This window comes from Vombatus ursinus, unplaced genomic scaffold (assembly GCF_900497805.2).
Source record: "Vombatus ursinus unplaced genomic scaffold, bare-nosed wombat genome assembly UNPS02014809.1, whole genome shotgun sequence".
NCBI lineage: Eukaryota > Metazoa > Chordata > Mammalia > Diprotodontia > Vombatidae > Vombatus > Vombatus ursinus.
This window is the reverse complement of record NW_020954587.1, coordinates 11,466,926-11,492,733: the sequence shown is the minus strand read 5'-3', so window position 1 is coordinate 11,492,733 and position 25,808 is coordinate 11,466,926.

Below are 25,808 nucleotides of genomic sequence, written 5' to 3'. Positions count from 1 at the left end.
CATTGTGGTTCCACTGTTGTTGATGGGGAAAATAGTTGCTTATGGAAATATTGACTTATCTTTTCCATATTTTATCTGTTTGTTACACTCCTTCCAGTTTCATCCTTAATCTTATGATGATCTGGTCTAACTGGATTTTATACCAAATATCCTCAAATGATTTTCCATCACTGTTTCTTGCTCTTTTATTTTTTGAATAGCATTTTATTTTTTCCAATAACATGTAAAGACAATTTTTAACATTCATTTTTTAAAAATTTGAGTTCCAAATTTTCTCCCTCTATTTTTCCCTTCTTCTTTCCCTAGAACAGTAAACAGTTTGATATAGGTTATATATATACAATCATGTAAAACATACTTCCATATTAGTCGTGTGATAAAAGAATATACACACCAAAAGGAAAACACACACACTAATAAGGTAGTCTTCAATCTGCATTTAGACTTCATTGTTTCTTTCTCTGGATATGGATAATATTTTCCATCATCAGTCCTTTGGAATTGTCTTTGTTCTTTCTCTTTTATAAAATGATATTGATCATAATTTCTTGCATCACCTTCTGTATTTCTCTTGGCTACCATGTCTCTCTTTCTCTTTGGTTGGCTAATATATTGAATACTTGCCGATTGAGATGCACTGCTAGCCGTTCTCTTCAGTGCTGAATGTACATACCTCTTCTCATGGCCCTGACACTCTGGACGAGAAGAATATGAAGGATGTTTCTTGTTCCTTGTTGGCTACTTACAGATTCTCCACTTATCGCTGTCACTCAGCAACCTCTTCTTGAGAGGGAGGCAGCATAGAACAGTAGAATGAATACTGGGTTATGAGTCAGACATTGGGGGTTCAAATCCCACCCCCAAAACTTACTTCTTGTCTGATCTTGGGCAAGAAATTTGGAACCTTTCTCAATTTCCTCATCAGTAAAATGAGGTGAACTGTAGTAGATTGCTTTTAAGGTCCCTTTCAGCACTAAAACTATCTTAATGTCAATTACATATCAGCCCCCAGGTCCTTCTCCCTTCTTTCTCATAGCATAGCACTTGCTTCATAGTATTCCTCTCAGACAATGCTTGCTTTTTTACTTTTGGTCTTCAATTTATATGTTGATATTCCCTCAGATATCACCTTCCTTCCCACTTCATAAACCTCTTCAGTTCCCATGATCTGCATCTTCATCCTACTTCAGCCACACAAAGACATAGTTATACCCTCTATCTCATCATCACCCTCAAATGTTCCACTTCTACAATCCAGAGCTATGAAATCCCTCTCTTCATCTCTGACTGTAACCTACTCTCCTTCCATTTCTTCTTGGGTTTTACCCTTATCCTTTGTCCTCATCCCAACCTCCAGTCACTCTGCCTCTCCATGATTTACCAGACCATCAGTTCTATTGTTTTCATTTTTCTCCCTTCAAAATTTTAACCATTTCAAGCTTACACTATCCTCTATCCTTGAATTCCTTGCCTTTTTGTCCTATCACTACAATTTTTTCTCCTAAAGAACCAGTTGTTAAACAATCACCAGCATACCCTTGGTTCAGTTACTAGTTAACAAATTATGTTTGTTTTCTTTTTTAATGTGAAAGCACTTTGTCAGAAGGTTTTTTAAGTATTTCCTCAAAGCAATGAGTAGTGATATAAATTTTTTTAAAGAATAAATTTAATAGAGACAGATGTAAAATCCTGTGGCTCAAAAATGTAATCACTCAAGAATAGGGGGTGGGATATTGGTTTAGTACTTTATGTGGGGAATGTTTTTTAAAGGTAAAGGATTATTTAACTAAAAGTTTAATGTGTTGTATGGCTCCTGAAAAATCTATGATCTTATGATCTTAGCTTGCATTAATAAAAGTAAAGATTTGAAATCAAAGGAGATAATATTCTTTTTGTGGTCTAAACTGGTTATACTATCTCTTGGCACACTAAAGGGAATATTGACAAACTAGTACATATCTGGAGGAAGTTATATTCTGAAGCCAAGGACCATTTCATTTTTGTCCTTGAATTACATGTGTAATGGTGATCTGACATATCTACCAAGGGCCTCAGATGGCATGTCTCCATGGAGGCACTTAGGGAGCAGATGAGGTTTCCCTTTGTGGAAGATGCTAGGAAGCTGCCTCTGGGAGAACATAATGAAATGCTTTTTTAGCATGTATGGACATTTCATAACTCATTCTAGCTGATTAACCACATGGTGAAGGGGATGCTCTCTGATTTGCTTTGGAGGCATTAAAAAAAATCTGTCAGCTTAGACTACTCTTTCCTAGTCTTTGCCTCTTTGTCTTGAACTATGCTCTAATGATGTGATGGCATCTGATGAGAGACTATGATATAAAGAAAAGCTATGAGAAAAAGGAAACAGCCAAGAGCCTTCTCCTCTTCCCCTCCTCCATTGGGGGTACTGGTTAAAGGAATCTGGGAGTTAGAATCCAGGCTGGGTATTGCAGCCAACCCAACATTGATCACCCAAGGAATAAGTGACTTCTTGTCCAGTGGAGGGACACATCTGGCATCAATGCTGCCTTTCTTTGAACATTAATTTGGTGAAGTCAGTGCTATGTAGGAAGTGAGATAAGTTTTGAGCCTAATCTCATTGATCCCCCTCCCCCACCCCCAATAAGAGACTAAGGTGGCATGGAAGGATTATGTCCCTGAGGTATTGGAGGAAATTTTTGAATGTTTGTTCTTGCTATCTCTTTGTAGTAAATAATTCCTTTCTAAAAGCTAATTGATGGGAGGTCAGAGGCAAGACGGTAGAGTATAGGAAAACCTAGCTGAACTCTTACAACATTCCCCTCCAAACAACTTTAAAATAATTCTTTAAATCAAATTTTGGAGTGGCAGATCCCACAGAAGGTCAGAGTGAGGCATTTTTCCAGCCCAAGACAATTTTGGAGGTTGGCAGGGGAAGTCTGTGTCACTGCGGTGGGGGCACCTGCAAAGGGCCTTTGAGGTGGCTACCACAGTGGCAGCAGCAGTTTTAAGAGCTCTCACCTCAGAGATGGCACTTGGTCAGAAAGAGATTACTAGAGACCCTTTGCTGACACTGACTGACAACTCTATTGCTCATGCACAGATCTGGGTCACAGTTCCAAGGTGGAGAGGAGCACTTGTATGTTGGTCACAAGGGAACTAGGGCCTTTGTCACAATTCCAAGGCCTCTAGAGAGGAGCATTAGTACTAGTGGCTGGAGGAGAGCAGTTCCCAGGCCAAGAGGAGCACTAGCTCTTGCAAGCTACAAGAGAGCAGGGGTCCTTCTTGGGTAAAGACCAGAGTACAAGAGAGCAGTGACCACACCTCTCCTCACACCATACCACCTTGGAAGCACTGAAAATTTGCAGACACCCAGAACTAGCTCTGAAAACAGCAGCACAAAAAGCAAAAAAAAAACAAAAAACAAAAAAGCTTAGGACAGTGCTGCCCCACCCCCAGGCAAGCAGAGCCCAACTTTAACATAAAGTTTAAAGTGAAGAAATTGGCTGGGAAAATGAGTTAATAACAACAACAACAGAACTTGACCATATAAAGCTACTATAGTGATAAGGAAGACCAAGACACAAACTCAGAAGAATTCAACAGTGTGGAAACATCTATAAGCAAGACCTCAAAGAAAATGCTAATTAGATCCAAGCCCAGCAAGAATTCCTGGAAAACATAAGGAAAGAGATAAGAGTGATAGAGGAAAAATTGGGAAAAGAAATGAGATTGATATAAGAAAATTATGAAAAGAGAAATAACAGTTTAGTAAAAGAGGCACAAAAAATACTGAAGAAAATAACACCTTAAAAAAAGTTTTGGTCAAATGGTAATAGTGGCACAAAAATTCACTGAAGAAAAGAATTCCTTAAAAATTAGAATTGGCAAGTGGAAGCTAATGACTCTATGAAGCATCAAAAAAAAAAATAAAATAAAATAAAAAGAATGAAAAAGCTGAAGAAAATATGAAATTTCTCATCAGAAAAACAGCTGACCTGCAAAATAAATTGAGGAGAGATCATTTAAAAATTATACACTACCTAAAAGCCATTATAAAAAAAAGAAAAAGGAGCCCACACATCATATTTCAAGAAATTATAAAGGAAAACTGCCCCAATATCTTAGATCCAGAGGTAAAATAAAAATGGAAAGAATCCACCAATCACCTCCTGAAAGAGATCCCCAAATGAAAACTCCCAGGAATATTCTAGCAAAATTCCAGAGCTCCCAGGTCAAGGAGAAAACATTGCAAGTAGCCAGAAAAAAAATTTTGGAAAATATTTGGAGCCACAGTCAGAATCACACAAGATTTGGCAGCTTCCGTGTTAAAGGAGTGGAAGGCTTGAAATATATTCTGGAAGGCAAAGAAACTAGGATTACAACCAACAATAACCTACCCAACAAAACTGAGTATAATCCTTCAAGAGAAAACATGAATATTTTGTGGAAAAGAGGACTTTCAAGAATTCTGATGAAAAGACCAGAGGTGAATAGAAAATCTGACATTCAAACACAAGACTCAAAAGAAACATAAAAAGATAAACACGAAAGAGTAATTATAAGGAACTCAAAAAAGTTAAACTGTTTACATTTCTATATGGGAAGAAGATATATGTAACTCCTAAGAATGTTCTCATTATTAGGACAGTTACATATAGCTACATACATATGTTAGGAATCTACATAAACAGAAGAAAATAAGATGGAGGGAAATACCCAGTAATCATAATTGTGAATGTGAAGAGGATAAACTCACTCATAAAATGGAAGATGATAGCAGAATGGATTTGAAACCTGACTGCAACAGCATGTTGCTTACAGGAGACACAGGTGAAACAAGAAGATACAGAGTTAAAATAAAAGACTGGAGCAGAATCTATTATGCTTCAGCTGAAGTAAAAAAGATAAGAATGACAATCATGATTTCAGAAGAAGCAAAAGCAAAAATTGACTTAAACAAGGTAACAGGGAAACTGTATTTTGCTAAAACGTATTATAGACAATGAAGTAGTAGCAACAATTTTTATGAAAGTTTCTCTGATAAAGGCCTCATTTCTCAATTATATAGGGTACTTGGTCAAATTTATAAAAATAGGAACCATTCCCTAGTTGATAAATGGTTAGTTTTCAGACAATTTTCAGAAAAAGAAATCAAAGCTATCAATAGTCGTGAAAAAAAATACCCTAAATCATTATTGATTAGAGAAAATCAAATTAAAATAACTCTGAGATACCTATCAGAAATGACAAGTGCTGGAAGGGCTGAGAGAAAATAGGTACACTAATGTATTGTTAGTGGAGTTGTGAATTGGGCCAACCATTTTGGAGAACAATTTAGGACTATGGCCAAAGGGCCTTTGACCCAGCAACAACACTTCTAGATCTATATCCCAGACAAATCAAAGAAAAAGGAAAAAGGCCCATATGTACAAAAATATCAATAGAAACTCTTTTGTGGTGGCAAGGAATTGGAAATTGAGGGAATGATCATCAATTGGAGAATGACTGAAGAGGTTATGACATGATTTTTTTGGGGGGGGGGCAAGGCAGTTGGGTTAAGTGGCTTGCCCAGGATCCCATAGCTAGTGAGTGTTATGTGTCTGAGGCCAGATTTGAACTCAGGTCCTCCTGACTCCAGGGCCGGTGCCCTATCCACTGTGCCACCTAGCTGCCCCATGTCATATGATTTTGGTGGAGTACTATTGTGTTATAAGAAATAATGAATGTAGTTTCAGGAAAAAAAAATAAACATGGCAAGACCTATATGAACTGATGCAAAGTGAAGTGAGAAAAGCTAGGAGATCATTGCACACAGTAACAGCAATGTTGTAATGATGATCAACTCTGAAAGACTTGACTACTAAACCTGGAAAGACTTATATGAACTGATGCTGAGTGAAATGAGCAGAACCAGGAGAACATTGTACACAGCAACAGCCACTTTGTGCAATGACTAACTTGGATAGACTTAGCTCTTCTCATCAATACAAGGATATAAGACAACTCCAAAAGTCTCGTAATGGAAAATGTTGTCTGCATCCAGCGAAAGAATTATGGAGTCTGAATGCCGATTGAAGCATACTATTTTTTTCTATGTTGTTGTTATTATTGTTGCTGTTGTTGTTTCTTTCTCGTGGTTCCTCCCATTTATTCTAATTCTTCTTTACAACATCACTAATATGAAAATATGTTTAATAAGAATATATACATAGAGCCTATATCAGATTGTATGCCATCTTGGGAAGGGGGGAGGGGAGGGAGATAGAGAAAATTTAAAATTCAAAAGCTTATAGAAGTGAATGTTGGAAACTAAAAATAAACACATTTTAAAAAAAGACTTGACTACTTTGATCAATACAGTTATACAAGACAATTGCAAAGAACTTATGATGAAAAAAATACTCTCCATCTCCAGAGAGAGAACTGATGAATGCTGGCTAGTACAATTTTCTGCTTTCTTTCTTTCTTTCTTTCTTTCTTTCTTTCTTTCTTTCTTTCTTCCTTTTTCTCTTTCTTCCCTCTTTCCCTCCTTCCTTCCCTCCCTCCTTCCTTCCTTCTTTTCTTTTTTTCTTTCTTTCTACAATATGACTAATATGGAAATATGCTTTGCATGATTTCACATGTATACATGATATTATTTTGCTTCCCATTTCAGTGAGTGGGAGGGAGGGAGGGACAGAGAGAATTTGAAACTCAAGATTTAAAAAGAAAAGAATATTAAAAATAATTAAATATTTTTTAAAAAGCTAATTGATGTTATATGAAATTGGGATGCTAGCCATTGGTCACCTAAAATGAAGCTAATATAACCTGTGGAGGCTTCAGCTGATGGCAGAAAAAAGAAACATCACAAACCCTTCAGGGTACCAAAGAGCCCTGAGGGTTAGATATAGCCCAAGTGGCGTGGAGAGAGTGTAATCAGAGTATATATAATATATATATAATATACATTATATATATGTATATATTGTAGATACTTAATACATACTTTTAAATTGGTTTGAAAAGTAATTAGCACGGCTGTGAAAGCCAGTCCATGTGAAAAAAAAAATGGAACCAGGACCATTCTCTCCATTTAAAACTTAAGGGGAATGTTAAAAATTAAAAACTCACACAGAGAGAGGACTGGTCATGTGTTAAGGATGAGGGATGGCAGATGGCCATCTTGAGTGCCCTTCTGATATTCTTAAAATGTCAGGACAAACTAAGTAAAGGCTCCTCCAAAACATTCAGTGGAGTCCCTGCAGTGCATTTATGGGAGGACACAGACAAGAGTCACACAGGCTGGGCAGGCATGGGTTGTTGTCAATTCAATGGGTGGACAGAACATCCAAATGGGTGAGCTCACAAAACCATCTGAGTGCAGAATATCTAAAGTTTACAAAGTGTTTGCCTCGCAACAGTACTCAGAGGTACATAACAAGTTCCAGTGATTAACTTGCCCATAATCACATAGGGAGAAATCAGAACCAAGGCTCAGACCCAGGTCTTCTGACTCAAATGCAGGTCTTCTTACAATAAATTATGGTCAGAAGATCATAGACTTAGAACTAAAAAGGACTTAAGAGATCATTTGACCCAACTTCCTTATTTTACAGGAGTGAAATCTGAGACCTAGAGACATGAAGTGGTTTGGGCAAAGTCACCGAGGTAGCAAGTTAACTGAGTCAGGTTTAAAACTATGATTCAAGATATGATCCTCTTTCCATTATGTCACACTGCCTGTTTATAGGAAAATATGGTAAATGTCTTCAAGTATGTTATCTGAAGGATCGTCATATAAAAGGGAGTTTAGATTTATTCTTTGTAGCTACCTGGAAGAAAACTTGAACCAATGACCAGAAGTATCCTTATGCAAATCACTTGACACTCTGACCTCAGTGTCCTTATCTCTAAAATGAAAAGGTGTCTTCTGATATCACTTCAGAAAGATCAAATGAGATATTTGTAAAATGCTTAGCACAGTACCTGGTACATAGTAGGTTCTATACAAATGCTTATTCTCTTTCTTCCCTTCCCCCTTCCATTTCTAAATCTGGGAGTCAATGATCCCAAGTAATAGGAGATAGACTGGCTCAAGAATTTGCCAGCAAGTAGAACTTTCCAAAATTGGAATGGGATGTCTCATGAAGCAATGAATTCTCTATTATCATAAGTATTCATGAGGAAACTGCAGGACTGTTCATCAGAGATATTCATAGGATCAATTTAGAGCCGGGATGGATTTTAGAGGTCATCTTGCCTAAGTTTCTCATTTTAGATGATGGACTAAAGCCCAGAAAGATAAGTGACTTGACAAGGTTTCATGGGTAGAATTCAAATGCACATACTCTGATTCCAAATCCAATGTTCTTTCTACTGCCTCATGCTTTCCTGTCCCTGTAAAAGGGATTTCTGCCTGGAGTAGGAAGTTAGATTTCCAAGTTCCCTTCTAATTGTAATATTTTATTTTATACCTGCACATTGGCATATTATAGGAGTATAATTTAATTTTTAAAATTCCATTGATTTCATTTTTTAAAATATCACTTTACAAATTTTTTTAGTTATGGGAGGAACCTACATTTGCTTAAATTTATTTGATTGCTCATAAATGATAACAAGAACTGCATTTTATGTTTGCAAATCTAGGCAACCAAGTAGTAAAGGAAAATAATCTTAGTCATATGAGAATATTGTGGTTTCAGATCCAGTGGAAGCCTTTTACTCTTCTGTTCTCAAAGGGAAGTAACTATATAGTCATCAAATTACTTCACAAGAGAGATGAAACATGTGGAGGCTGAGCTATATATGTTCAATCACAGAAGATTACCAACAATTCTTAGAACAAAGGCAATACTGAAACAATAAGTCTAGACAAGGTGGGAAGTAGGAGGAAATGAGAACAGAGATGCCACCAAGCAAAGAAACCAAAGGTGAAAATAAAAGTTTTACTTGTTATAAAAATAGCAAGGAGGTTGTATAGGGAATTGCCAGTAGCATCTTGGTTTTAAAAACAAGGAAGGAAGGAAGGATACAAGTATTTATTAAGTACCTACTATGTGCCAGGTACTATATTAAGCACTTTACAAATATCCTATTTAATCTTCACAACAACTCCATGAGGTAGGTGCTATTATTATTATCCTTATTTTATAATTGCAGAAGCAGAGGCATACCGAGGTTAGTAACATGACTAGGGTCACGCAGTCAGTAAGTGTTTGAAGCAGGAATTGGACTCTGATCTTCTTGACTCCAGGCTTTGATAGTGAAAACAGAAAAAAAAATGTTTTTAAGGTTTTAAGAAGGCTGAAGTAACTGATAAAGGAGACAACTCTTTTGAGAGAGTCAACAAGAAAGGTTGAACATTTAGATAAACTAAAGAAAAAAGAAAAGCAAATCTGAGAATTGCTTTCTTCAGGGGTACAAGGTGGTGGTAGTGGGGGCAATGTGGAAATGGAATTACCACATCTTAAAAAAGGAAGACAACAATTTAAAAAAAATAATGAAATATACATCTCAGACCCAGTTATGTTCAAGGGACACAAGAGGAAGTAGCAGAAATAACAAACACCATAAAGTAAGAGGGACATTGAAATGTGCATTAAAAAGGTAATAAGAACATAAGAGCTAAAGAAGAAGAGATCTATTTGAAAAAGGTCCAGAAGAAATTATATAATGAAAAAGAAATTTCCTTGGAAATGCTGAGGTGAGGAAGAGAAGAAGTAGGAAAATAACCTGTGAAGAATTATAGGGCTAAATCTCAGTCTTTCTCAGAAAAAGGAAAAAAAATAGTACTATTACTAGTGGTTATCTTGACTACTGTAATGGAAGTTGATCAATTTGATGAGTATTCTCTCCCTCTCCCCCCATTAATTTGAAGAGATCACAATATGTGGAAATGAGTTGAAAGGACATTTCCATAAAAGTGGTTCTGAGCTTTAGTATCTTACTGAGAGGAAATAGGGAACACCAGTGTCACTGGATCTCAGAGTGCATGGAGGGGGAAAACGTATAAGACCGGAAAGCTAGAAAAAGACTAGGTTATGAAAGACTTTGAAAACAAAATGAAACAAAATTTTATATTTGATCCTGGAGATGATAACCACTCGAGTTTATTGAATAGGAAGGTGATATGGTTAAGCTGGTATTTTAGAAAGATCAGTTTGTGAACTGAGTAGAAGTTATAATGTAAGGGAGAGAGACTTGAGGCTGGGAGAACAACCAGCAGTCCAGGTATGAGGTGATCTGGGCCTGCACCAGGATGTTGAATATGCTAGAGGAGAAGAGGGAACATATAGGAAAGATGTTAAGAAAGTAGCAATGACAGGGCTTGACTACTAATTGGCTCCGGCGGATGAGAGAGAATGAAGAGTAGAGAATGATACCTACCTTGTGAGCCTGAGTGACTGGGAGGATGATGGTTATCTCAATAGTAATAAGGAAGTTAGGAAGAAGGGAGAGTTTAGGATGAAAGAAAAGGAATTCAGTTTTAGACATGAGTTGTTGTCATTTGTCCTTTATTCTTTTTTCCTTTCTCTTTTTTTTTTTTTTTTTTTGTATTTTGCTAGGCAATGGGGTTAAGTGACTTGCTAAAGTCACAGAGCTAGTGAGTGTTAAGTGTCTGAGGCCATATTTGAACTCAGGTCCTCCTGACTCCAGGACCAGTATTCTATCCACTGCGCCATGGAGCTGCCCCTTGCCCTTTGTTCTTGAAGAGGACCATGGCATCAGGAAGGTGATGCCATGACTTGCAAGTGAATTGGATTCAAGTGGGGGAAGGCTGTGCAAAGTCACCAGCCTCACTTTCTCCTTTGGAGATATCTGAGTCCAGTGTCAAGATATAAATCTGGAAGACTGGAGATGGCCCCCATGACTATAGCACACTCAGATCAAGATGTACAAAAGGCAGTTGGAGATGCAAGTTGAAGGTTGGGTTCTAGAGTTTTAGAAATCTGCCTCTCCTTCCCAGCTTCTCAAAAGATTGAGAGTTTCTTAGTATTAGAATTGGGCACCAGTCTTCTAGATGGAATGGACAATAAGCATACTTTCTGAAGGAAGACAAGGGTCACCAACAGAATCTCCCTGAAATGGAAGAGTCAGATCATGTCCTGAAAGGCAAGGAGACATGAACATTGCCAGGCTTCTACAAGCTAAGATTCAATACAGGAGTTTAGGGGACCCAGAGTGAAACCAGACAGGGCTGACTACCTTACTTGGCTACTCTACCCAAAAGCCTAGCAATAGGCACTGACTCTCTGGCTTAAAGTCCCTATTCAGGAACTAAAGCTGGAAAAATCAACAAACTAAAGAAAATCCTAACCAGGGGAGACAGAGAGAGATAGACAGACAGACAGACAGAATGTATGTATGTATATGTATGCATGCATATATATGTATATATATATGCATATATGTGCACATACATACACACACATAGATACATGTGTGTATCTAAAGGTTTCTCTGAAAGGAGAGAAAAACCCTAAGTCCATAAGCAGGAACTCAAAGAAAAAAATGGATTATCCACAAAGACTGCATGAATACTTAGGAGAAATGAAGCAAAAGTTTAACAATTAAATAAAAATTCCTGAAAAAAGAATTGGGAGAATAGATAGTTTACATGAGAAAGTGGTAAATATTACCCAAGGAACAGATTCCTTGAAGACTAGAATAGAACAAGCCTTGCATCTTCCCAAAAATGTGACAGTAAGACATAGTAGAATAAAATCAAAAGACTGAAATAACAGAAGGAAATATAGCATATCTGATATTAAAAAAAACTGACCTGGAAAACAGGCTAAGGAGAGATAATTTGGGAATCAATGAACTGAAATAAAGACAATCACAGAAGATAATATGGACAGTTTAATTGTATAAAATTAAGAAGGTTTTACAAAAAAAATCTAATGCAATTAAAATTGGAAGGTAAAGAGCTAACTGGTATAGCACAAGCAAAACAGGCTTTGAGGCTTGAGTTTACACTGGGAAAACAGTCATTATAACATGTTTCACTGACAAAAGTTTCATATTCAACATATATAGACAACTGATTCAAATTTATAAAGCAAAGAGCCTTTCCCTAAAAAAGACAAATGGCCAAAGCATGTGACCAGGTAGTTTTCAAAGAAAGAAATCCAAGCCATCAACAACTTGTGAGAAAAAGCTCTAAATCAGTTACATTAAAATCACACCGAAGTTCCACCTCACACTTTGGCAAAGATGACAAAAGAGCAACATGACAAATGTTCAGGAAAACAAGAAAAAAAGGCACATGAATAAACTATGATGGAGGTGTGAATTAGTCCAGCCATTCTGGAAAACAATATGGAATTATGTCCCCAAAGTTACTAAACTGGGAATACCCTTTAACCCCATCTATGCCATTATACCTCCAAAGAGATCAAAGAAAGAGTAGGGGGTAGAGTACAATATGTACAAAAATATTTACAACTTTTGTTTCAAGGTTAAAATTTTTTTTTAGGTAATTGGGGTTAAGTGACTTGCCCAGGGTCACATAACTAGTTAAGTGTCTGACGCCAGATTTAAAAAAATTTTAATAGAATAAAGGACTTTGAAGCATTTCCAATGAAAAGATTAGAATTGATTAGAAACTGAAATATAAACATCATTGCGTAACGATATTGTTCTAACATCCAAATGAGGGGAAAAGAGACAAATGTCCCTTCAGAACCTTAATGTCCTCAAAGGCTATTGAGTTAAGTAAGAAGACTGGCAATCTTGGGGGTGGATTGTTCCTCTTCTGGGAAATTTAAGAGGGGAAAAAGAAGGGGGGACAAAAAGAGGAATACCTCCAGTTTTTAAAAAGGAGGTGTAACTTTCTAGTTCTCATAATTGGGTTTCATGAGAAGAAAAACATATTAATACAGAGAAAGGTGTAGATGAACTTCACTCTTGTCTGAAATAGACAAAGGAGGGTTAAATACACACACATATACGCGCGCGTGCGCACACACACACACTTTGGTGTAAAAATATATCAACTTGATAAAAATAAATAAATAGGAATAGGGAAGTAGGGAGTTCAGAGGGTAGATAATACCAGGGAGGGAAAAGTGGAAACTAAAACAAACTTCTTGATGCTGAAGGAGGGATTTAAAGGGAAAATCAGAAAACCAAAAAACTAAAATCTAAGGGGGTGCTTCTTATACAATTGGGGAATGATGGAACAGGTTGTGATATATAAATATAATGGAACATTTGTGTGCTGTAGAAAACTAAAAATAGTGATTCCAAACAATCTTGAGTAGTATGAACTGATACAGAGCAAAGTGAGAGGACCCAGGAGGGCAATTTATTCAAGGACAACATTGTAAAGAAAACCAATTTTGAAAGACTTAAGAATCCTAAACAATGCAATGTCCTCCCATTTCTCCAGGGAACCTATGATGAAGTATGTTACCCATCTCCTGATAGAGAATTGATGGACACAAAAAGGAGAGACATATTTTTGGACATGGCTATTTATGTGGATTTGTTTTGCTTGACTATGTTTATTTGAAACAAGGTTTTTTGTTTTTGTTTTTTCTCTCTATTTTAAATTGGGGCATGGGGTGAGAGGAGGAGTTAATAGTGATTTTTAAAAAGTCATTGAAACAGTTTTTTAAATACATGGAAGAGAACAAAAAAAAGTTCAAAAAGAAGCATAGACAAGTAGGACAGTCTTTAAAGTAATGTGTAATTTATTTTTTTAGAATAGCAAATAGTATGAAATGGAGATTAAAGTTTTCATATGTAATCCTCTTATTGTATTCTGCTGCTTATATGAAAATGCCCTAATTTGGTATGTCTTGTAATTGGCTGCTGAGATGGAACTAAAGGGGTGATCCCCACTCATTAGGCTTTTTCTGGCTGTCCTTTAAGGATGACTCTCTGAGCTCAGTAGCTTGGTTAGATGAGGAGTGCTCTTCCCTCCATCAGCCTAAAGCCATGAAGTCCTGGCTTTCTAGGCAAGCCTTTGTCTGGAATGGCACTGCTTCCTTTTTTTGTCTTCTTTCCTTTGATTCAAGACTATGTGAGCTCTCAGGAAGGTAACTGACATTTTCCCCTTTTCCCAGAGGAGTTGTAGTCTAAACATTGGTAGAGAGACAATGAGCTATCCACAGAGCACAGACAAGGGTGGTCTTCTGCTCTAACTTTGTGTAGTCTCCATAGACTATACAACATCTTCTAGTATACTTCCCATCATGCACTCACATTCATGGATTGGGTCCCTAGAACACAACTACTGTCTTGGATCCTACAATTACCAGTATGTAGCTACTCCCAATACTATTAATCAGAAGCCCCCCACTCAGATATTTCCCATTAACAATCTATTAGCAGATGTAATTAGCTCTTAGCAAAATCATTCACTAGGATGATAGTAAAAATAGTAGCTGTAAAAATATTCCTTCTCTCTCCTCCATAAACCTGGGGTGCATTGTCTTATAAACATTATCCATGGGAAAAGTGGGTTCAAACTTGCAGTGCACTGATAGTCAAACACACAGGTAGGGAACACATCTGGCCAAGGCAGCTCACAACTTTAGGGCCTGAATGTGCTTTTTCCCTTTGTAGGGTATTCAAACAACTGGCCTTAGAACTTTTCTCCGCAGCCTGAATCTCTTCTCTGACACCAAAAGTCATGCTCCCACAGGTGACTGTCTCTCTGTAGCCTGATATTTTCACTCTTAGATGAATGTCTCTTTGTATGCACACATGTCTGAAGTGTGTTTCTGCTGCCTTTTGGATACAAATGTCTCCTATTGGTATAGTAAATACCCTTCAAAGCTACATGGATGATGTGGGGCAAGGGGAGAGAGGAGGAGAGAATAATTCTCTTCTCCACTCTCCCCCCTCCCACTGAGGTCTCCAGTACAAGTAGCAGCCTCTTCTAGTTTCATCTCTTTGAAGGTCCTTGGACACAGCTAAATTATTTTCTCGGTCAGTCCTCTTCATCCTTTCTTGACTCAATCAGAGAAGTTTCTGCAGCTTGTAAAAGGATCATAGGGTGTTAAATATTTTTTGAATTCATTAGAACCTCATCATTTGTGACTCATTTCTGTGACTACATCAGTGGGGGTGGGGTGGGGCAGGGAATCATATCTCTTCTCCTTGTGTCTGTAAAACTAGCCATATTTCATTATTCTTATCTATCATAAATTCAAAGCTCCGGTTTCTAGTGTTTCTCGTGTTGTCCCACACTTCTCGCAATGTCTTGGCCTTTCATTTAAATCACACTGAACCACTTCATCTCTAAAGTGTAGTTGAGAGCTGACATGAGTTTATGAGCTGGTGAAGAAAATGATTCTCTTCGTTGTTCCCACTTGACCTACCAGCAGGGAACTGTTATTCCTTTCAAGGCTGAGAAGTCAAAGTCAGGAAATCTTATTTTTATAGTTCTAATGGAACTCAGACCTCCAAGAGCTCATTTGGTCCTAAATTTAGAACCCATAGAATCAGAGTATATTTCACTTCAGGTCACATTTTGTTATTCTCTCATGTCTAATATTGATTCATCAATGTTCCAACAAGCATTTATTAGTAAATTAATAATTAATTAATTGATTGATTGATTAACCGACTTCATGTCAGGTATTGTGCTGTTCACTGAGGACACAGAGATAAACTTAAAACAATCCCTACCCTAAATCACCTTTCTATCTAATTAGGGGAGAGAACATGTACATATATGAATTTATACAAAATACTTTTGGTAGGAAGGCATCAGCACCTGGGAGCATCAAGAAAGAATCTCCCTACATAGGGCCACTTTTGAACTGAGCCTTGAAAGAACCAGAATGCTAAGAAACAGAGAGGAGGAGGGAGTGCATCACAGGCATGGAGGACAATAAAGGTAAAGACATGGGAATGGAGCATGGACCGCTGAGTATGAGAAACATTAAGAAAGCCAGTTTGTCTAGGCTACAATGTGCATGAAGGGGAGTACTATGGAATACAGACTTTAAGTAAATGCTGGAATAAATAGTTGGAAAAGCTGAATGAGGTCCAGTAGTAAAGATAAAAAGTGCCTGAAGAATTTATATTTGATCACAGAGGAAAAAGGGAATTTAGTAAGTAGGGGAGTAATATAGTCAGATCTTACGGATACCACTTTAACAACTCTGTGGAGTGTTGACTGGAGTATGGAAAGTAGACAGTAACGAAGAGGCAAACTCATTTGTCCAGGAAAAAGATTATTGAAGACCTGAATTGGGGTGGTGTCTCTGTTAGTTGAAAAGGTTATTATGTGCCAAGCATTGAGCTAAGTAAGCACTAGGATGCAGAGAAAGGTGAAAGACAGTCCTTGCTCTCAAGTTTCTCCTACTTTTATGAAGGAGACTGCATGCAAGCAATCATATATGATGCATACATGATACATTAGGAGATAATAAAGAGAAGGCACTAACACTTAAGACTTCAAGAAAGGTTTCTTGTAGAAGACGTAAGTGGAGAGAAGGGGAGAGATTTTTGTGGAGGTAGGAATGACAAAATTTGACAACTAATTGGATAAGTACATGTAAGATTACTTTTACTTATTTTAGGTAACACAGTGGATAGAGTGCCACGTCTGGAGTCAGGAAGACTCATTTTACTTAGTTCAAATCTGACCTCAGACACTTACTAGCTGTGTGACCCTGGGTAAATAACTTAAACCTCAGTTTGCCTCAGTTTCCTCATCTGTAAAATGAGCTGGAGAAGGAAATGGCAAACCACTACAGTATCTTTGCCAAGAAAATCTTAAATTGTATAATAGAGTTGGATACAGCTGAAAAACGACTGAACAAAACAAGTCACAGAATGCTTTAAAGCAGTTGTTCTGCTACACTAGACATTTTAATGGTGATATTTTAAATTCTCATTCTTCTTGTCTTTGACACCCTCCTCCCCCACCCTTCTTGTAGGCAAGAGTATGGTCAATTTTTTTTTTTTTTTGGCAATAACCTGATTGTCATTTTTTCATGCTATTCCTATTCACATTTCTCCTGACTTCTCTCTAGAATTCAGCATTCAAGCAGCTATTGTATTACAAATGTAATACAAATTACATTTGTATTTTGGTAAGTCACATGAATTAGATGGATAAGTTGTGATTACACCTTAGGAAACTGCTGAACTAACCAAAGGAGAGGAATAAAATCAGCTTACTAATCAGCTCCAGGAGGGAAAATTGGTCCAGAATCTTTGGGTCTGATTAGATACTAATTTGGAAAAGCTCATGATTTGTATTCCTCTTAATGAGAATGTATTATCTCTTAACCAGAACATAACCATCATAAGAATCTTTCCCCCAAAAGGTGTCCTTTGGGTAGGAAAGCAGATATTTGGCATGTATGACTCATTTTCAATGATATGTGAATGTTTGGCACTAAAGTAATAGAATGAATGTTTGGGTGCCCATTAAAATTATGCCCATGGAATTCCTATTTTCCACTATTTATTAAAATGAAACCCATTGTGGGGTCCACCTGTTAAATACTCAAGGGCAGACATTCCCAACTTATTTGGTCTACTGCCACTTTTAAAAAAAATTACTCAGTACCCCCCTGAAAATCTTACAAACTAGGAAAGAAGTCTCAGATTAAATGTACAATTGCACCCAAGGCTACTACTGCCCCCTACCCCAATCGCTCTTGTGCCCCCCAGGGGACAGTATTGCCCACTTTGGGAACCTCTGCTCTAAGGGGTTGAACTCCAATAAAAACATTCATAACATTAGATAATTTTGTTTCTACCTTAAAATTTAAGGTATACCTATAGATCATAGCCCTGTATACATTTCTTCTTGCATTCAATTTTTGCTAAACCATTATGGGTCAGTGAGTAAAAAGAGTTGATACCCATCTTATGAAAGATCTAAATCACCATTTGAAGAAGTACCATGTTTAGTAACTTGCCTTGGAGACAATCAATTAACTGAACTAGTTGTTGACATCAGGAAGGTGATGCCATGACTTGCAAGTTAATTGGATTTAAGGGATGGCTGGGGAGGGGTGGGGTTCCCCTGTACACAGGGAAGGGGAACTGTGCAAAGTCACCAGCCTCATTCTTTCTTCTGGAGCCATTTGGGTCCAATGGCAAGATATAGATCAGTATGACTAGAGATGATTCTGGATACAGTGGGAGAACTTGGCCTTTGCAAGTTGAAGTCTGTCCCAGGTCTCAGTTTGACTGAGGCAACTCCCATTCTGTGATTTAAGGCTAGGTAAGAAATGAGGTAAAGAATGGCCTCTTTTACCTAGTTAAAAAAAATCAATCTGGAAGGGGAAGATTCTCAGGGATTCTGGCGAAAACAGAAACAAATGCTATTTATACTCACTCTAAGACATCAGAAACCAAACAATAAACAAGTGAAGCTTGGGCTGGGACCTATTATTGGCCAATCAATGAGAGCCAGAGTGATTTGGATCTAAGGTGTAGTCCTTAAGAAAGAAATGTAGCCCACAAACACCAAGATATCTTACTGATGTCATGGTCCTCTTCGAGAACAAAGGACAACCTGTGAGCAGTAGGAGCTGCCCCATTGGGGACCCAAATGGCTAGTTTCATTTGGACAACACCACTCCCTTCCTTCCTTCCTTCCTTCCTTCCTTCCTTCCTTCCTTTCTTCCTTCCTTCCTTCCTTCCTTCTCTCCCTCTGTCCACATGGGGTATCATATGCTTACTTGCAGATGCTCTGCCAAAGGAATGTAAATTTTGAACTGAATTAGTATATTATTCATAAGGCATACTGAAATCCTTTCAGGAATCTAACTCTTGGAAATTTGCCATGGAAGTGCTGGACTGATTTCAATGTGATTTTGATAGGCAGTTTGTCTATTGATGCCACGATAATTAGACAATCTTCATTTTGTCAATTCATTCACCCATAACTCTTAGTTTGGTATTTAACAAAAAATACCAACATTCTGCTCTGTTTAAGGAAAAGGCTTATCTGTTTCTTTCATTTGGCTCTAAGATATAGTATGCTTTGATAACTTGTATTTAGTTATTCTAGTGAGTCATAAGTGGGACCATCAATAGATTTCCTGATTAACCCAGGTTTAGGGCTCAAACCTCTAGCCCCCACTGACTCTTAGAATAAGGGTATTACCTGGGAAGTGAGAGAAAAAAATAAACATTCAACATCTTATTCCTTGGACACAGAAAGCAAAGGAGAGGAAATCAAAGATCACACATTTGCCTGGCTTTGGTTTCTCTATTTGCCGAATAATAATCCACAGGTACGTGCTAATATAAATACATGCCACAATACGGCTAGACTTTCTCCAAGAGGGAAATCTTAGAACTATAAATGCCAAAGCAAAAACAAGACCAGAATTGTTGGAGCAAATGAGTAAATATAGGTACAAACACTAACACCATCGCTGAGTCAGGCCAAGCTTCAGGTTATATGAATGACTTCACACAAGGCCGGAAAGGGTGTATGTAACTCAGAGGCAAGCCCTAAGCACAGTTCTCAAGAATCAGAAATAACATCTTTTGCAGATTTAAACTTCAGCTTGGTGGAAAAGTCTCTTTTTCTTCTGGTGCTGATTCACCCAGGATGTGGCCAAGAAAAGCACCAATAAAAATGTTTGTGAAGTTTACAATAAATACAGTGGCATGGCAAAGACATGGGGCTTTGAGTCTTTCCCGAGTTTTCCGCCCAAAGTCTGCTTAACTGTGGTGATAAAAATCTGCACTCATTCAGGCTAAAAAGGTCAAAATGAACTAGACACCACTTTTACAGGAAATGAGTAATGGTCAGACTAGTGGTTTCAGTTTATGTGGGTATTGGGGAACTTTTGAATCCAAAAAAAAATAAGTGTTTCTTACATCGTGGGTGGGGATTTCCCTCCTCAAGAAGCCTCCAGCTGTTCCAGAGGTATGTGAATTCCTGAATGGGACCGAGTTCCCTCAGCAAAACCCAAAATTGAAAACTCCTTGAAACTTTTTTCTCTCCTGTTAACATATCATTTTCCACCTGCCCCTCCCACCTAAACTTGCTCCAAATTTCTATCAGTCATCAACTCAATGATAACCTAAGAATTTCTGAATAGGTAGGAAAAAGGGAGAAATATCAAAACTTTCTCCCTTTCTAGAATGCATGGACAGGGACTGGTATCATTACATTATCCTTGGGGTCTAAGCTGTGGACTGTAATAGGTAAGACTATATTATAAAGAGGTACTTATGGGGCTTCTAGTAGCTAAGCCTATTTGGATGTGACTCAGATGGTTATGATAATAAGATGGAAGTAATAAATTGATATGAACAGAAATCTTTGTGTTATGTTTTATATGATACTGTACCATATAATAATGATGATATTAGCTGACATTGACACAATACTTTGAGGTTTATAAAGGACTTTAAATGTATTATTGTATTTGATTCTCACAACAATCCTTTGAGATTGATACCATAGGTATAATTATCTCCCTTTTACATATGTTAAAAGTGAGGCTCAGAGAGATTAAGAGACTTTCCAGTGGTCACTCATCTTTAAGTATAAGAGATAGGATTTAATCTCAAATCTCTGCTAACTCTACCCCTCTTTCTGTTAAAATACTCTGCTTAATAGCAGAAAGCAGGAGGAAAAATTGCTTGGAAATCAGGAGATCTATATTCTAGTCCTGACTGTACTTAGCTGTGTATTCTTTACCTCTCTCAACCTAGTTTTCCTTATCTATAAAATGGATACTTTGGAATGGATGATCTGTAAATGTTTAGGCCCAGCAAAGGGTACTGGGGTGGAGAAGAGGTGGAGGGTTATTATGTATCCCAAATCAGTCTCTAATAGAGTGATCACCATACAGTGGTAAGGAAAAGGTTGTTAGTGGACATGCTAAGAAATGAATAATTTATGGCTTTTTGCTAAGAAATCATTCTTTTATCATAAAGGAAAGGAGATAGTTATTGACAGTTAAGAGAAAAGAGCTATCCAGAAAAGTTCGCCAGTTAGCTATGATCCAGGAATTTAGTAGGGACTGGAATGGGTCATGAAGAGAGTACAAGTATCCAAGTCACTCTTTGCTTACCCTTCTTTCCCTATGAGTTATTTGAATTTTAAGCCTGCACCCATGCCAAATGTCAATTAATTAATAATCATCAATCCTCTAATGCTGACAAAATGATCTCTTCCAGTTTGATAACTGGAATAATAACTGGAATTTAAGGACTAAACAAAATTCCCCAAAACATCTCATCTTTCTCAGTTTTCCTACATAAGATTATTTAGCTACATAATCTCTGCTTGCTTCTTTTATCTGAACATTTCCTTGTATCCTGATTTTGCCTCAAACATAAAGAGGTCAGGGGTTAACTATGAAGACACAAAAATTTAAGTTAGAACAGAAAATCAAACCTCTCCCTGAATGTAAGGAGTTTTCATGCATTCTACAGAGGGAAATATAAGTGTAACACTAGTAAGTGGTGCTATGGAAGGTTCTACCCCTTTTCTGAATCTTCTTATCTTTGGAACAGAAAGAACTGAATTTCATCTAGGTCTGCCCAGCAACCTTTTATTTTTCACATCAGAGGCTAGACATTTAATTAGCAACATTCTGTTACAACCACTAATTTATTTTTAGCCTAGGGCAATGGTCCACGTGGCCTCTATCCCTGCTGATTTCTGAAGTTTATAAAAGATAGAAAGTTATTAGAACAAACATCGTAGTTCAGAGCCCCCCGTCATGAAAACTCCTTACATTCAGGTAGAGGTTTGACTTTCTGTTCTAACTTAAATTTTTAATTATTTTCCTTACTATATCCCAGGTACTACACTAAGCACCTGACAATTATTTTCTTATTTGATCCTTGTAAGAACCCTATGAGGTAGGTGACTTTAGTGATTTGCCCAAGGTCACACAGCTAGTAAGTGTTGGAGGCTGGATTTGAACTCAGATCTTCCCGACTCAGTCCCAGCTCTCTATCCATCACGCCACCCAGCTGCCCCAAGATCTATATATCTGACCCTATAGTCCCACATTGCCATCTACCTGCAGGGAATCTTTACCTGGAGATCCTCTAGGGATCACAAACTCAACATGTCCAAAATAGAGCCCATTTTCTTCTTCCCTAAACATGCTCCTTCTCCGAACACCCTTATTTATGCTGAAAACAGCACTGCAGCTTTATCAAACAGATTTCCCAACCTCAGTCCTAGGATCGCAGATCCAGGCCTGAAAGGAAGCTCAGACAGAAACCATCCAGTTCAACCTCCTCATTTTACAGACGGGTAAACTGAGGCACAGGGAAGTAAAGCAACTTGCCCAAGGTCATATAACTAGTAAGTGTCAGAAGCAACATTTGAACCCAGGTCCTCTGGCTCCAGTTGCAGTGGAGTTTTTCACTTCCGCTCCCCTAATCCAATCTATTTCTAAGTTTTTTCTATGCCACTTCCACAGGTTATCTCATATCTAATCCCTTTTCCCCACCCACATAGCCATTATTATAACACGGGTTCTCATTACTTTTCCTCTATAGCGTTGAAATAACCTCGGAATTGATGTCTCTGCTTCCAGTCCCTCCCATCTCCCTTCCATTCCTCACATAGCTACCAAAATAATGTTTCCTGCTCAAAAACCTTTCACAGCTCCTTCTTGCTCCTATCAACCCCTTTTCATTTAAAGCTCTTCCACACTCTGGCTTCAATTGACCTCTTCAGACTTATTCCATATTATTCTTCACAAAGTCAGTGTTCTAGCCTGTTCTCCAAGCTCAATGCCCCACCTCCATTTCTGTCTATGCACACAGACTTTCAACCTATACATGGCACGCACGCACGCATGCACACACGCTTTCCTCAGCCCTGTGCCATTTAGAGTTCTTTTTGACCTCTCTTCAAGGTCTTTCCTAATTCTCCCTGTTGTTCACATGCTTCATTTCAAATTATCTTTCAGTGACGCTGGTATTCTTGCTGTTACTTAAATGCAGCACTGGATAAAGCACTGGGCCTAGAGTAAGAAAGACCTGAATTCAAATCTGGCCTTAGATACTTACTAGCTGTACAAGCTCAGGCAAATCACTTAACCTCCGTTTGCCTCAGTTTTCTTATCTGTAAAATGGGGAAAATAATCGCACCTACCTACCAGGGTTGTTTTGATGATCAAATTATAAAGTACTTAGCATAGTGCCTGACATACAGTGCTATATAAATGTTAGTTATTATTATCACTATTACTGCACCACATCTCCCAACTCCTGGCTTCTATAGTTTCATTCAAGTCTTATCTTAAACTCCCACTTTCTCAAGAAACCTTTCCCAATCCTTCTTAATCTTAGTGCCTTTCTTCCAAGACTACCCCCAATTTATCCACTGTACATCTTGTTAGTATATAGTTGTTTCCATAAGTTTAGTGGAGGGCTTTCAAAGCCCAAAACAAGAATTTTTATTTGATGGTAATTACAGAAGGAAGCCATTGGAGCATATTGAAGAGAGTAGTAATGTGGGAAAATCACTTAGATTCTGTGTGGAGGATGGATTGGGGTGGAGTGAGACAAATACAGGAAAAAAAAACAATTAGGAGTCTACTGCAATAGTCTAGGTAAGAAGTAATGGCTTGAACTACATACAGAGTGTCAGCCAAATGAGTAGAGAAAAGTGACCTGACACGAGATGTTATGAAGGTAAAAATGACCAAATCTGGCAACCAATGGGATTTCTGGCATGCAGGAGAATGAAGAATTCAAGATGAAGCCTTAGTACAATTACCTTTTAGAAAATGCAGTTCCTCTGAGGTCCCTGAATCCTCATAGGCAATTGTCCTAATCTCGGGTTTCGTTCTGCTGAATGAAAATGGAGCAAAGGAATGCAAAGAATGTATAGGTAATTTATTCTTTGAACAGGAGCCCACACATTAGATGATTTGTGTTTCATGCAGATACCTGATGGAATTTATGATATTTTATCATGTCCAAAGTTTAAAAGAAAAAACATATGCCCCCAAAGTTCACACTTGAATTACCTTCCAGAAGCTGTCTGATTTATACTTCCTCTCATACTGTTCAAAGAGAGTGTGGGTTTGGAGGTGTTTCAGTTAGCAGAAAATTAGTTACTCACTCCTGTATGGCCCCTACCTTTGTGTGAGCAGATGAACCTAAACTTTGGTTTATTCAACCAAAGCAGCTGCAGCTACCATGTTTCACCACAACCAACCTCATTTTCCAACTCCTCCTTTCTTTCCTGGTACTGGGGGTGTGATCTTTTCTTAGAAGTAGCTAGCTGGTGAAATGAATAGAGTGCTGAATCTGGAAGTCAGAAAGAACTGAGTTCAAATCTAACCTTAGACACTAACTAGCCTCTGTTTGCCTCAGTTCCCTTGAATATAAAATGGGAATAATAATCACATTATGGTTCAGTCATGTCCAACTCTTTGTGATCCCATTTGGGTTTTCTTGGCAAAGATACTACAGTGGTTTGCCATTTCCTTCACCAGCTCATTTTACAGATGAGGAAACTGAGGCAAACAGGGTTAAGTGACTTGCCCAGGGTCACATAGCTGGTAAGTGTCTGAGGCCAGGTTTGAACGCAGGAAGATAAGTCTTCCTGACTCCAGGCCCAGATTTCTATTCACTGTGTCACCTAGCTTCTCCAATAATAATAATAGCACCTCTCTGTAAAATGGAGACAGCATCTACCTTGAAGTTCCCCTTTTTCAATTTTTTCCCCTCACTCAGGGGCAGATTTGAAAGTGAGATAGGGAGTGAACTCATGTCCTCATGGTTACCAGGCTCTTTCTTCCTTTTTTTGTTTGTTTTTGGCAAAACAATTGGGGTTAAGTGACTTGCCCAGGTTCACACAGCTGGTAAGTGTCAAGTCTGAGACTGGATTTGAACTCAGGTCCTCCTTACTCCATAGCTGGTGCTCTATCCACTGTGCTACCTCGCTGCCACCTCCCTAACTCACTCTTTTAACTCCTTTGTATCTAAGAGGAGAGGAGAGGGGAATGTGTAGGTGTGGGTAGGGGAGGCAGGTGTTTCATCTTCCCCTATGACTTCTTGGTCCTACCAAGGTCAGCATGCACACCTATCTCTAGTCTCAGGCTCACCCACATGGTCTAGGTAGGTCAAAGTGACAATTGTAATGTAAAGAGCCAAGCACTTTATACATGTTTTCCTTTTGATCCTCACACTACCCATGAAGCTGGTGCCGTTATCATCTCCATTTTACGATATTTGGGCAGAGGGAAAGGGGCTTCAGGTGCAAAGGGGTTGGGACATTCTATGGTTTCATAAGGTAAGTTATTTTGCATAACAACTGAAAGTCCATAAAGAAAGCTTGAGAATCCCAGAGGGGAGAATTTAGGAGCTTTACAAAATAGTCAGACTGGGAATGTAACCCACTCAACCCAAACTTTATCTGATTCAACCAAAGCTGCTATAGACTACCATATTTCACCACATAACTGTCACCGCACAATTGTTGCGCTTTTTTTTTCAGTCTAAAAATTGGTTTATAACCTTTCATCATGTAATCATCATGATATAATTCTGTTCGTCATGCCACTTAAAAGGTAAACAGAGCAGCAAGTATTCACAGTGGCTTATGAATACGCATTTATCTCTTGTGCACTGAGAGATGCTAGCCTAGAATTCTCAGTGCACACGTTGTGAGTATATTTCTAAAAGTCAACTTTCTGGATTGTTTAGAGCGGTGCAGTACTAATGGTATCGTCACCCAACCCAATGAAGAGCTGTAGGTTCAAGGGGAGTGGGAGGGCTGGTGATATTGCCATGAGTAAGTCACATGATAAAGTAAGACTTGCATCTTCCCAATTTTAATGTATATTCACGAGCATTCTATGCATCCTAATTTTGCAACAAAGACAGTTTAGTAATAAATTATTTTTAAGTAA